At 44.1% G+C, this 14,100-nt stretch overlaps 1 long non-coding RNA gene across 2 annotated transcripts; it reads right to left on the bottom strand.

Moving 5' to 3' along the window:
• Nucleotides 1–5,958: 5,958 nt before the first annotated feature.
• Nucleotides 5,959–6,590, bottom strand: LOC134287145 (uncharacterized). Of its 2 annotated transcripts, none has more exons than XR_009997068.1 (2): nt 6,420–6,590; nt 5,959–6,354 (listed from the first exon to the last, which is right to left on the bottom strand). It is a non-coding gene; the product is annotated as an uncharacterized LOC134287145 (long non-coding RNA). The 2 variants fall into 2 exon arrangements; XR_009997067.1 differs by having other exon boundaries at nt 6,424–6,590.
• Between the last annotated feature and the right edge of the window lie 7,510 nt (nt 6,591–14,100).

Genomic DNA, 14,100 nt, shown 5'->3' with positions numbered 1-14,100 from the left:
TTCTAAAAGAAATTCTAGAAGAAATCACTGAAGGAGTTCCATGTTGAATTTATGAAAGAATATCAGGAAGAATCTTCGAAGGAATTCAAAGAGGAATCACCAAAGGTATTCCAGGAGAAAATTTCGAAAAAAAATCCAGTAGGAATCCACGACGGTGAATCAAGATGAATCCCCGAAAGAATTTCAAAAGGGATCTCTGAAAAAAGCCCAGGAGGAATCTTCAAAAGATTTCCAGGAAAAAAATCGAAAGGGATTTCTAGGAGGAACCATTGAGATATGCCTGGTTATAATCCTAAGGAAATTATTGAAAGAACTCCTACAACAGTTCGTGTCGAGTATCCGAAGCAATCGGTTATTCAATCAGCTTCTCTCAGTGCCAAAGTTATTTCGACTTGTTCAATCCACAGCGGTGCTACGCCACCCGGACCTAGTGGTACGCCCTCGGGCAAAGTTCCGCGAGTAGTGTAACGTCACCGCCACCATCACGTGTTACAGCGTAGTTTGGTTACGCAGCAGTGCTCAGCTGATACCAGGGTATCAGGAATAGAAAGGTGCCGTTCTAGTCATATCCAGAACCGTGCGCCTCCATTACCCCGTATACTAACTAGTGCGCAGAGTCTTAGAGATCTGCAACGCGTTAGACGACGAACCCTGTGACGAATCTGTGATAGTGATAAAAAGAGAAACAAAGTGCAACGTAGTTACGCATAGTTTAACTAGTGATCCCCTCCCCCGCTTCCCCTCCACCGCAACCGGAGTAGATAGCAGGTGACTGCTATCAACTTCTGCGGTTAAATAGGCGATAACATAAGTTTCGTGTGTATGGGCCACCAAGTCTGATTTCAACTTCTCATGGCCTCTTTTAGCGGAGGCGACCCCGGTGGGTCATATGGTAGAAGTTTTCCCAGCTACATGGACCCAAGGAATGAATTTGGAGCTCTAACCACGCTGCTGCTTACAGGCAAGGAAGGACGTAACCTGCCGATCGAACCCTTCATTATCGGGAAGAGTATCGAAGACGCCGTCGGACCAATCGAACATGCAAAAAGTGAAATGAAGGGAAGTCGTTACGTTCTGCAAACAAGAAAGGCCGCCCAAGTGGAAAAACTGCTAAAATGACGACATTTTTGATGGTACCGAAATAGAGATAAAGTTGCACCCAAAACTGAATACCAGTCGTTGTGTGTTATCAACTTTCGATCTGATTACGAAGAGCGAAGAATACATCGTAGCCGAACTTGAACATCAAGGAGTGATCGCAGCGAGGAGAATCAAGAAAAGCAACAAGGAAAACACCCCAGCAATCATTTTGACGTTCAACAGACCCGTGTACCCAGAATCAGTAAAGGTTGGATTACTCAACGTTGAGATGCGGCCCTACTATCCAAATCCGATGTTGTGCTTTAAATGCTTCGAATATGGCCACCCACGACAACGATGCGGTAATCCCCAACTGTGCTACAATTCGACACCAACATTTCAAAAGGGCGTAACTGCTTTTGGAATCATCACCTTCTTTTAAAGCTGTGCATCATGTGTTATGATTTCCATGTTTTTCACAACAAGTACCAGATGGGAAAAACTCTCCTCTTTCCGACAACCACGGTGGTTTGAGTGTAAGGGAGGCAGTACGACCTACAGCTTTGAAAGAAGGTATTACTTCCAAATGCAGTTACGCCCTTTTGAAATGTTGGTGCCGAATTGTTCAAAGACCACGAAGAAAGAGATGTGTGCGAAGATGAACCCTTCTGCCGAAACTGCGAAGGCAAGCATCGTCCCAGTAGTCGACAATGTGAAATCTACCAAACAGAATCAAAAGTGATCCGTACAAAAATTGACTACAATCCTACAATCTTTCTTACGCCGAGGCCCGTAGCAGAGTCGAGTCTGGAAACGGGAGCTACGCACGAGCCGCAGCCCAACCCAGACTTGATCAAATTAGGTTTGATTCCCTTTCCGCCCAAGTACAAAAGCAGCGAACCCAAATTGAGCAACTTCAACAGGAATTGAAACGAAAAGAAACCATAGAAGACAAACTGGACCGATCCATGGAAGAAAGCAGAAAGAAGGACGAAAAAATCGATAAACTTCTGGAAACCATCCGAGAAAAAGATACAAAGATCGCAAAGTTAGAAGCCCAGGTAGAAAACATGAAGAAGTTTTTCGATAATTCAAACAACAAACAAAACGAGTCGGCAAATAGTGAATCAAAAGTTGAAGGAACAACTAAGAAGAAAGCGAAAAGGACAACTCATCCACAACAACAACATACAGGAATGTCACCTCCCTCCAAAAAACGTCAACTAACACGAGAAGCCCGTACATGACCAGACGAACGACAAGCCAATCTTCCCAGGAAGCAGTTGGTACAACAGAACCAGAGAAGGAGCATGCTATTCGATTTCGCAATTCACCCTCAGATGGATCCAAACACTAAATCGAAATCCACGTCAGTATCTTCGCCTAATACCTTCACCAACACCATACCCTATTACAACAACATCAACGCCTGGTTTGAGGAGTGGGAAAGTGTAGTACCACCCTCACTTCCAAGAGAAGCGCAGCAGGTTGGGGAAACTGTCCGGGACGTCCTACCCCAACCCGTTGATGGCGTACCCTCCTCTGCGGCCGGTGAGCAGCCCAAACGACGAAATCTTGAAACAATATGCACTGAAAATCGCTCTCCCCTCCCAAATTTAATCCTAACAATCAACTCAAACAAATCCCCAGCCAGCTCAAATCCTATGACTAGTACATACTTATCGCCAGCCGTTGCACAAATCTCTTCTCCTACCAACACGCTTTCGTCTGTCGAGCCGATACAAGCGGCTGTCTCCAGCAAAGAAACGCCCGCTGTAGTGGAATACTCTGCACCACTATCCTCAAATCACTGCCAAATGTCGTCAAAATGCACAAACCTCAATCCGGAAGCTGCGCCTTTCCACCCTGGTCGTTTAGAAGTTGCTGCCATCCCAGATACCGGTTTGGGGTCCGAAAACCCCGGGCATATCTCCGCACCAGCCCTGACCCTAGATGTTCACATTCCTACGGCGGCAGTTGGTGCGGGGAACTTGTCCTTTTCTCAGGCAAGTACCATTACTCATACATCCAGAGAACAATTTACTTTCGCTTCAAAACCCTCAACAACAGAACGCGCGGAATGCAGCCAACCACAAGCATCGAACACCTGCCCAGGTATATCAACCAACCATATAGATCGCGTAGAAAACAACATTGCTGCAAACTACATCGGAGTGGGGTCCTTAAACCCCAGGCATGTCTCCGCACCAGCCCTGACCCTAGATGCCCACATTCCTACGGCGGCAGCTGGTGCGGGGAACTTGTCCTTTTCTCAGGCAAGTACATACTCCAATCCGTCAGAAGAGCATACTTCTCCCGCCCTGCCACATTCATTTGCAGAACACCAGACAGCACCATCCTTAGACAATTCAGACGCAGGTTCCTAATCCAACGTGCCGATCCATGAGTCATTCGCAATCCAGTGGAATGTGCGAAGTGTGTGGAAAAACTACAACGAGCTCCGAAAAATGGTGGACGAAGCACTTCCAATAACCATTTGTCTTCAGGAAATGATGACGAGCAGTACCGATAACCTCCACAAAAGCAACTACGAATGGATCACATGCAGTCGTTCTGAAAGTTTGGGTAAAGGAATCGCCGGCCTCGGAATTGGCAAGGACATTCCGTTCCATGCCGTCCAACACAATACTGGTCTACACGCTTGTGTCGTCCGTATTGGAAGGCCATGGAATACCACGGTAGTCTCAATATACGTGCCTCATAGCCTTAACAACCAGGAGCTAATCGGTAAGTTGACAGATCTTTTACATACACTTGAACCACCATACCTACTGTGCGGAGACTTCAATGCATCACATGAAGTCTGGGGAAGCAGCAAATCCAATCAACGAGGGCGACAACTGTTGGAATGGGCGGTAGAAAACAACCTTCTCCCACTAAATAACGGATCTCCAACTCACTATCACTGTACATCAGGCTCGTTCAGTGCTATAGATGTCTCCTTTGTATCAAACTCACTAGCAACTAAATTCAACTGGTATTGTGATGAAGATCTGCATGGAAGTGATCACTTCCCAATTTATATCACGACCAACAACCTCTCCCCAATATCACGGTCATAGCAGAGGTGGATATACAAAGATGCCGATTGGGCCAGATTTGAACAAATCATCTCTCAGAGGCTTCCCCCTAATGGTGAAAGCAATATCCATGACATTACTGGAGCAATCTACGAGGCAGCATTAGAAACGATCCCGAAGACCAAAGGCATCCATGGGAAGAAAAATCAAATATGGTGGAATCATGAAGTCAGAGAAGTAATTAGGAAACGAAGAAAAGCCCTGAGAAGACTAAGAAAAATTAAGGATGATGATCCAGCCAAAGCGGAAGCAAAGCTTCGATTCAACAAGGCGAAAAATGAAGCAAGAAAAAAAGTGGAAGAAGCCAAAGCCAAATTTTGGGCTGAATTTCAAGAAATTTTTACGAGCGATTCATCAACTTCCGAACTTTGGCAGAGTTTTAACAAGTTGAGCGGGAAAAGACGCACTTCTGGACCCGGTCTTTTTATCGACGGAACCCACTGCAACGATCCTGCTGCAATAGCAGACCACTTCGCAGACTTCTTTTCATCGACCTCCGCGACAGCTCAATCAAAGTCCAAATAAAGTCGTAGCACTCGGGCTCAAACTGGGTACCAACTCTAGTACTACTTTCGGTCCCCGGTACCCAAGTTTGACATTTGACTGCATACCTCTTTTTTGATTAACATTGTGTTTTAGTAGCCAACGACAACGAATCTAGTTCAACACTGAATCCAATTTGACACATGTGTTGTCGACCCAGCGAATTAAGAAACAATGGTTTTTTGCAAGTTTTCAATATAACGTATAATTTATTTTTATAGTTAAGGCTTGTGTTTAGGTCTTCGAAGCTTTATTGTATTACTTTATAGAGTCGAAGAAACACTCCCAGGAATAATACTTTTTCCAATGTCAATACATACCGACCTTCAAAAATTTTTAAGTAGAACAGTTTTTGAGTTTTAGCTCAATATCGAGTTTTGCAACTTTTCAAAATGTGTAATTTACTAAAATTCAAATATATTGCGTTTTGTTCAACTAATTTTAAATATTTTTCCATAAATTAAAAGCTGAATACAATACCAGTCGATCATCTGAATACAGGTTTTGCGTCAGATTGATGAAATTCAAGATATTAACGAGTTTTAGGGACGATCTTCTTAAATTTTAGCTAAATTCCCAAAATTTTTTGAAGAAATGTATTTTTTTCAATAAGAAAAAAACAACTTAAAAATTCTCTCTCGACGTTTATTTGACATATCATATATAGGCGAGTTACAGTAAAAAATTTAGATCAATCGGAGCATTGATTACGGAGAATGAGATGTTTGAAGTAAGCGACTTTGCTTAAAAATAGAACAAAAATCGATTTCAAATCATTAACCTTGTATGGAAAGTCGAAAAAAATTTCGCTCTACTGTAATTTTTTTCTTTCGCGTTTTCGAACTCAGCGCATGATTCTACACCAAAAACGGTCATCAGCTTACCGAGTTCAAAAATGCTGTAAACTAGTGTTACCAACAATACCGCATATACTCGACGTATCTTATTATTGTCGGTGTAATGAGAATGGCTGCTCATAACCCTCCCTCGTCCCGCCTTCCCTGACACTTGCTCTGACACCTAGGTCTCCCAGTTCCGGTCAAGATCGTTTATTAAATATCTACACCACCATCGAAATGCATTCCATCATATCTCAACATGGAAAAGTCTTACGAGAACGAGACGTGTAGACCATTGCTCTTGTCGCGAGTGGGTTATTTGGATCAACGAGAGAGACTGCTTTCGGCATTTTTCCGGCGGTGCGTTGAGGCCAGGGTTTTAAAGAAAAAATAACTTCAATTTTCTATCTTAATATTTTAAGTAATATACTTTTCAATTTTAATAAGCAGAACATGGTACGATCAGGATGGCTTTTTGGACCTAAATTTTCACGCATCTAGAGAGGTTGCATAGCACAAATATTCAGATTTTTAACTCGTACCCCGCGGAATTTCGGATCATACTGAAGGTTATCCTGGTGTTACGTGAACTCTAAAATAAAAAGAAAATTGAATAATGTTCCAAAGTAGCTAGAAATCGTGCATCACAGGAACGGCTTGCCCTAGGCTCACTGAGTCGCAGCAATGGCGCACCTGGTGGGAAATGACAAGCTGAAATCTTTATATGTCGTCTAATGTGCACGTCATTGGGGCTCCTTCGTCCACTCGGCAAATTCAAAAGATTAATTTTCCTAAAATAAAATAAATGGTCAATTGTACAAAGAAAAGCATTAATCAATTCGGCTCAATACGTTACCCACCAGAATCGGTAATTTTCTTGTTTATATTTGCATAATAGTAGTTTGTTTCTCATAGCAACTAGCGGAGAACTTGATTTTCGATTTGTAGTAGAGTACAAGGTATTATTATACAAAAATATTATAGTTTTTTGGTCTAGTACTTCATGAACACCAAAATTTCGCACTAATGCATGGGAGTCCAACGACTTGATTGGGACTTTGGCTCAATACTCGGAAGATTTTTTACAGAAAAAACGGAAATGTGAAGAAACACCCATTGACTTGGAGTCTGCCGACAGCACCACTCTGGATGACGAATTTTCAACCCACGAACTGTTTCGTGCATTGGAGAGCACTAAAGGAACATCAGTCGGACCCGATAAGATAGGTTATCCTATGCTCAAACATCTTCCCTTCCACTGCAAAAAGAGTCTTCTACAGGCATTCAACCATATCTGGAGCAGCGGTGAAATCCCGGACTCATGGAAGGAGAGCATCATCATTCCTATTCCCAAAAATGGGCACAGAACAAATGATGCCAGCTGTTTCAGACCAATATCGCTGACAAGTTGCATGTCAAAAACGTTCGAACGTATGGTGAACCACCGACTAGTTACTCACTTGGAAAATCATGGATGCCTTCACAATCGACAATTCGCTTTTAGGAAGGGAAAAGGGACAACACACTATTTTTCCGAGTTGGATGAAATAATATCAACTGCAGCAAGCAAAGGGGAGCATTGCGAAATCGTAACCCTTGATATCACTAAAGCCTACGATAGAGTCTGGCACCGAAACATCGTAGAAACTGTATTGAAACACAAACTCGGTACAAGAATGAACAAGTTCATTTCTGGTTTCCTCCAAAAACGGTCATCGAAGGTTAGCTACGCAGGATACCTATCGAAGACAACGGAGCAAGAGAACGGGGTGCCACAAGGATCAGTTCTGTCCGTAACCCTTTTCCTCTTGGTGATGAACTCCATCTTCGACGTAGCTCCAAAAAACGTCCAGATATTTTTGTACGCAGACGATATTTTGATCGTTGCAACCGGCAAACGCGTTGGATTTCTGCGGAAACGGCTACAGAAGGCAGTATCAGTTGTGGAAAAATGGGCACGTAACATCGGTTTCACAATGTTCCCTTCGAAATCAGGAACAATCCACTGCTGCAAAATGCAACGCCATAAGAATTGGCACTTAGAGGGAGCTTAAATTTTGCTGGACGATAAGGAAATACCGAGGCAAAAAACTGTGAGAATACTGGGTGTCCTTTTTGATAAAAAATGCAAATTCAACGCATCCACGAAGCAGTTGAAAGAAGACTGCAGGAGTCGTCTGAACCTGTTGAGGGCCATCTCTAGAAAAGCGGATCGGAAAACTCTTCTGAACATAGGGAATGCCATTGTAGTATCAAAGCTTTTCTACGGTATTGAATTTTTTTTTTCTGTTTGTATTTACGTGTATTTTAACTTATGCTAATTCTAAGGTACGGTATTGAAATCCTGCGAGCAGAAAATATAAAGACACTGGCAGCAACGTACAACCAAATTATTAGGATAGCCTCCGGTGTTCTAAAAACTAGTCCCATACTACCTCTTCTAGTAGAATCAGGCTCTCTACCATTTCAGCACAAGGTCGTCTTAACATATGTAAAAAAAGCTTGCGCCGTTCGTGAACAATCACCTTCATATTTCAATACGCTATGGAGTATTTTTTTTTCTATTGCGTTTATTTGTTAGGCTCATCGTTTAACTAAAAACTTTACTGAGCCGAAACTCAAGTGAATACATAATTTGTTATTCTAGTTATTCAATTTAAACACATCTATCAATAGAAAGTCTTGCGGGCGCACTTTTTCTTAGGACGCGAGCTTGATCCGGAACCAGAACTAGAATGGGAAGCTGTGAATTGAGCCCGTCGCTGATTGGCCAGGTGCTCTCCCATTGCTTCCTTCAACGCCACCGCCACCGCTTCCAAATCCACTTTTTTCTTCACAGGCGTGTGGTCCTCCAAATTAGGTTCGCTGATTTCCGGCTGCGCCTGGTCCACTTCTGTCGAATCCAACACCTCGTCGATGATCTCCTCTTCCAGAATCTCAATAATAGGACTCTCCGTTACGTCAGGTACCGTTCGCGTTTCTGATGCAGCATGTTTTCCTGCCACAACACCAGCATACGAACATGATGCGTTTTCCTGGTTTCCTCGGGATCGGCGTTGTGGACATGAGTCCTTCCGGTGACCTACTCCATGGCACAAAAAGCACGTATCTTTAAGCCCTTCGTAGAAGATTTGACCTTTCCGGTTTGAAACCTCTATCATCGGTGGTATATCTTTTTTGATGTCGATATGTACACCGCGTATTCCGGTGAACACATGATCCAAGCCCAAGTTTGCAGGAAACCGTTCTCTAACAACGCGCTCTACCTTTCCAAACATGCTAAGTTCGGACGCTAAAGTGTCATCACTCAACTCAGGCGGCAGGTCAAACACCCTAACGTAGTGTACGTTGGTGCCGGCTACGGTCATTCGAATTTCCACTGACTGTCCGTTTGAATAGACAAAGGTTTTCGGCTCCGCATTTCTCCTCAATGCCTCTCTCATTGCAGCATCAGAAACAAATTTAACAAACAGAGACCGATCATGCGCTGTTTTATATGCTGTTTCTATCAGCTTAACATCCGTGTCCAGTTTCTTGAGAAAACTGGCAATGTCATCCCAAGTCGGTCGCGGGCTGCCCACCGGGAACCGAAATTGTGCGGTGTTGATAATCACACTCATAGCGATAATCGATTTCAATATCGCACCGAAAGCACCGTCGTCGCCGAGTTGTGCAAAAATGTTAACAGTCGGGAAACAAAGCGACCGAATAAACTACCTACAGCGCGGGCTGATTGGAACAAAAAACGACCTACAGAGCGCAAATTGCCTCCGCCTGTATTCACCGACAGTTGCGACAGAACTGAACGCTATGGAGTAAAGCACGCTATGGAGTAAAGCGAACGACCTGTTTCGAAACCTGGCGTTGGATACTTTTCGAGAGCACGTCCGTCGATATTATCAAGGATACAGTATGTGGTTTACTGATGGGTCCTTAGCGGAAGGATTAGTTGGATTCGGCGTGATAGGACCAAATATAGTAAAAATGAAGCCAGTTTTTTTTTTGTCTGTATTAACGAGATTTTTAACCCTAGGCTAGTTCATCTCGGGACCCAGTTTTACATCCCTTCCGAAGGAAGAACCCATTTTTTTTGTGAGTATGTCGGGAGTGGGATTCGATCCCAGGTCCTCGGCGTGATAGGCAAGTGTTGTAACCACCACACCAGGTCCGCTCCACAATGAAGCCAGTCTCCCAGAGCAATGTTCTGTCTTTTCAGCTGAAGCCGCTGCTTTGGCCCAAGCCACTAGATTGGTGGAAGGGAAATCAGTCGTGTTTACTGATTCTGCAAGTTGTCTCCAAGTATTAGAGGCAGGGAAATCATCTCACCCCTTCATCCTAGCACTGGAAAGAGTAGCGACAGGAAAAGACGTTAAATTTTGATGGATACCGGGACACTCCAAAATTTTGGGGAATGAAATGGCAGACCATGCAGCGAACAACGGACGGCGAAGTAGGAGAGCAACCAACTTTGTACCAGCAGAAGACATCGTAAGATGGAGTAAGCAACAAATATGGAAAGCCCACCAAAAGGAGTGGGATACATCGACGCGGAAAATAACAAGAATCGTCAAATCTACAGTGAATAAATGGACTGACCAACGCTGCAGAAAAGACCAAATCGTCCTGACACGTCTGCGCCTTGGACACATCTGGCTAACAAAACATCACCTGTTCGAAAAGAAACCTCCAGAAACCTGCGATGCCTGTAACCTGTATGCCTGTAACAGGAAACTCACAGTTCATCATTTACTTATCGGATGTCAACAGTATGCCGTACAAAGACATGAAGTGAACCTGTCAGATAGCTTGGAAACTATTTTGAAAAACGATAGGGAAGCTGAATCGAAAGTTCTTCATTATGTCAAAAAAATTGATGTTTATAAAAAAATTTGAATTGTACGTGAATTAAACTTACTTGAATAAAATGAAGCAGGTGAGATGAATGCCCTCAGGGGTAAAATCTCAAAAAAAAAACTCCTACAAGATTCTCTGACGGAACTCCTGTAGGAATACCTGAACGAGCCTCTGGAGAGATCTCTGACGTAACTCCTGGACGCATCCGTGCGTCCTCCTGGAAAAATCTCTGAAAGGATTATCCTGAAGGAATCTTAGAAAGAACACTTTATAGGAATCCCTGAAAAAACTTCTGAGGAAATCCCCGAATTCTCCTGGAGGTATCCTTCGATCCTCCTGCAAGACTATCTGAAGGAACTCTGAAGAATCCCTGAAGAAATTCAGGAGGAATCCTTGAACTCCTGGTGGAATCTCTGAAGGAGCTCCTGCACTAACTTGTGTAAGAGCTCCTGTACGAATTTCTAAAGGAACTTCAGAAAGATCCCCTGCATGACCTCCAAGACTAACTTTTCCAGACCTCATGCAGGAATTTATGAAGGAACTTATCTCGGAATTCTTGACGGATCTCCAGGAGGCATCTATGAAACCTCCTGAAAGAATCTCTGAAGGGACTTCTGGAATGATACCTGAGCGAACTCCTGTGAAAATAGCTTAGGGAACTTCTGAAGGAACTCCTAATGAACACCTGAAGGCATTCCTGAATCGTGGTGCTCTTGATGAGATCCTTGAATGAACTTCTGGAGAGATCACCGAAGGAATTTCTGTAGTAATCTTTGAAAGAACTGTTATTCTGCATGAACCTTCGAAGGAACTCATGAATTAATCCCGGGAAGAACTTCTGTAGGAACATATGAAGGAACATGGTGGTTACCTTATTCATACACGCAATCAACAACTTTCCCAATGTAACCATTCCCAGTATCATGGTCGCCTTCCTTGGTCTGGCCTTCGCGCTAGATGGAATATTAAGTATTTTTCGGTATCAACTCCCAACTCTTCCAGCCTACCGTTGTGTTGCCACTACCACGTACGATGGCGCTGATGGTGTTGCAATCAACAGGTACCATTCCAGAAAATCATGCAATCTCCACGGTTCATTTGAGGCGCTGCTGCTGCTGCTGGCTGACTGGTGCCTTACGCCACACATGCACATTATGGTTTGTGCTGCTCCCTTCTTGTCGGCAAATTCCGAGCGGTATCGAGAACATATGTCTTCCATAATGTGGAAACTGAATAATAATTGGAAAATTTTTACACTCTGTTGCTTCCCGTGTTCGCCGTTTGTGAAGGAAGAAGGTTCAAACCCGGAAGTGGTTTTCTGTTTGACAACTGTGCATGCCCCTCTCTATGAAGTAGAATGTTAAAATTTGGGTATGACATAGAACTAGTATTTTTGGGGGTTTTATCGTTTGCTTCTACCATCTCTTCCATTTTTTTTAGCTGAGCATCACTTGTCGATAAGTTGCCACTGCTTTTAGGAAATAAACCATCGGAATGGTAATTTTGAAAATAGATTTTGATGACGTTTTTAGAAAATTTAGTTAAAAGATAATAAAGTTATGTAAAGAACTTCTAGTGTCTCCTTAATTGCACGAACCTTCCACGAAGTCGACGTCCTCTTGCGGGTTTTCTGCTGAATATGGTTATAGTTTGTCGTTCCTTCAGCATACGAGCTACATGCCCAGCCCACCGCGCAGCATGTCGTATTTTTCGCTTCACTATGTCCATACGTTCGAAAACTCCGAAGGCCCTCCATCAGCTTCTCCAAACGTCCACGATTCATGGTTTCGCGAGTTTAGGCTTCGTTTACAGCCTAGAGAGTTCAGCTGGTTTCGCAGACCGAAAAGGCCCGATTCGCAGCCGCAGCCTTTTTTTTTCACTTCGCAGATAGCATGATTATCGTACGTCACTATAGAAATGATCCTGTGAAGCACAGTCTTCACAGGCAGGGACGAATGACCTTCGGGTCAAAGTCACTCGACAACAACAAAAGGAGAAGAAGAAGCCCGTCACTATGGTGCCAAGATCCACCTAACATAACTGCATCACCACTACCACGGCAGGACCGATGTTGACCATTTGCAATCATGTACTTGGTCTTTATGGTGCTAATCGTAAGTCCGCAGTCTCCCCATTTAAAAGGAAAATCACTGCCAGGTAGCTAACACAACCCCCTGGGCTGATGCCATAGAGTAGTCATGGTCAAAACGAAGGGCGCGTAAGCATCCCCAGAACGCTCCCACGAGATGCTGCAGAAGAACTTGGAAGCGTTGTTCCCGCGCCACGATCATGGTGCCCCATCACCTATAGCCAAACCGGCCAAAACGATGTCGCCCCGTTAACGAACGACAAGATCATCGCAATAGCGTAGTTGCTTAAGTTGACTAAGGCTCCGGGTCCAGACGGTATCTCGACAGTAGCCAGTAGCCTATGCAGATGTGCCTAGACAAAGACGAATTTCCGGAGAGGTGGAAAAGGCGAAGATTGGTTCTACTGCTCAAACCCGGTAAGCCACCTGACGACTCTTCGGAATACAGACCTATCTGCCTTTTGGACACCGCCGGGAAACTGTTGGAACGGATTATTCTGTCGAAGCTGTTGGTCTATCTATACCGAGAAACCCGATGACTCTGACCTCTCGGATAATCAGCTCGGCTTCCGGAAGGGTCGATCGACGGTGGACGCTATTAGGCTGTATCCGGCTCAGATAGCACTCTTAAAGCATCGAACGGGAATCCTCTATTGCGCGATCGTCACGCTGGACGTAAAGAGTGCATTCTAGAGTATTAGGTGGGCCATACACCACCTAGGAGTCCCGGTTAGCTTATGCCGGATACTGGACAGCTACTTCCAGAATAGGGTGCTGATCTATGACACCAAGGAAGGCGAGAGGAGCTACAATATCACTGCGAGGGTACCTCAGGGCTCCATCTTGGGCCCGGTACTATGGAACGCGGCGTGTGATGGGGGCTGTTCATAAACCACGTAGACCAAAATTTGGTCATCTCAGACCCTCCCTCCTCCCTCGTAGACTTTCATTCATACAAAAATTTTAAAATTTGTATGGAGCGCAGACTTTGGCCAGAGACCCCTCCCCCCCCCTCCCAAAGTCTACGTGGTTTATGAACGGCCCCATGGCGTATTGAGGCTCAAACATCCACCAGGCGTAAAGCTGGTCGGCTTTGCCGATCGTGTTATACGGCTTTGCCCTCGTGCACCATGGTATACGGAGAGTCGATAGAGAAAGTGGAGCTGACAGTAACGCACGCAATTGGCACAGTGGAGGACTGGATGAGGTTAAAAAAGCTGGCACTCTCGCATCGCAAAACGGAGGTGATGGTGGTAAACAACCGCAAGTCTGAACAACAGGCAGTGGTCACTAGTATGGGACACACTTGTATGGAACAATTAAATCCTCGTTCCAGTCGACTTTTCAGATGCCATTTAGGTCCCATATGAACTGTACAAAATTTCAGTGCAATCGGTGAAACTATAATTTAGCGCAAGCGGTTCAAAGTTTTCATAGGATTTACTATGGAAAAAGTTACACTTTCAGATAAAAAATCCCAGAGGTCGCCCCTTGTCTCCTTAATTCAAATCGATCAATGCTTCTTGTAGAAAAATCATTTATGGAACTTTCCTTCGAAGACCGCAAAACGATTGGTTGCTTGTGGAAAAAGTTA

This window comes from Aedes albopictus, chromosome 2 (genome assembly GCF_035046485.1).
Source record: "Aedes albopictus strain Foshan chromosome 2, AalbF5, whole genome shotgun sequence".
NCBI classification, from domain to species: domain Eukaryota; kingdom Metazoa; phylum Arthropoda; class Insecta; order Diptera; family Culicidae; genus Aedes; species Aedes albopictus.
Note: the sequence above shows the minus strand (reverse complement) of the source record. Positions and strands in the feature narration are given on the sequence as shown.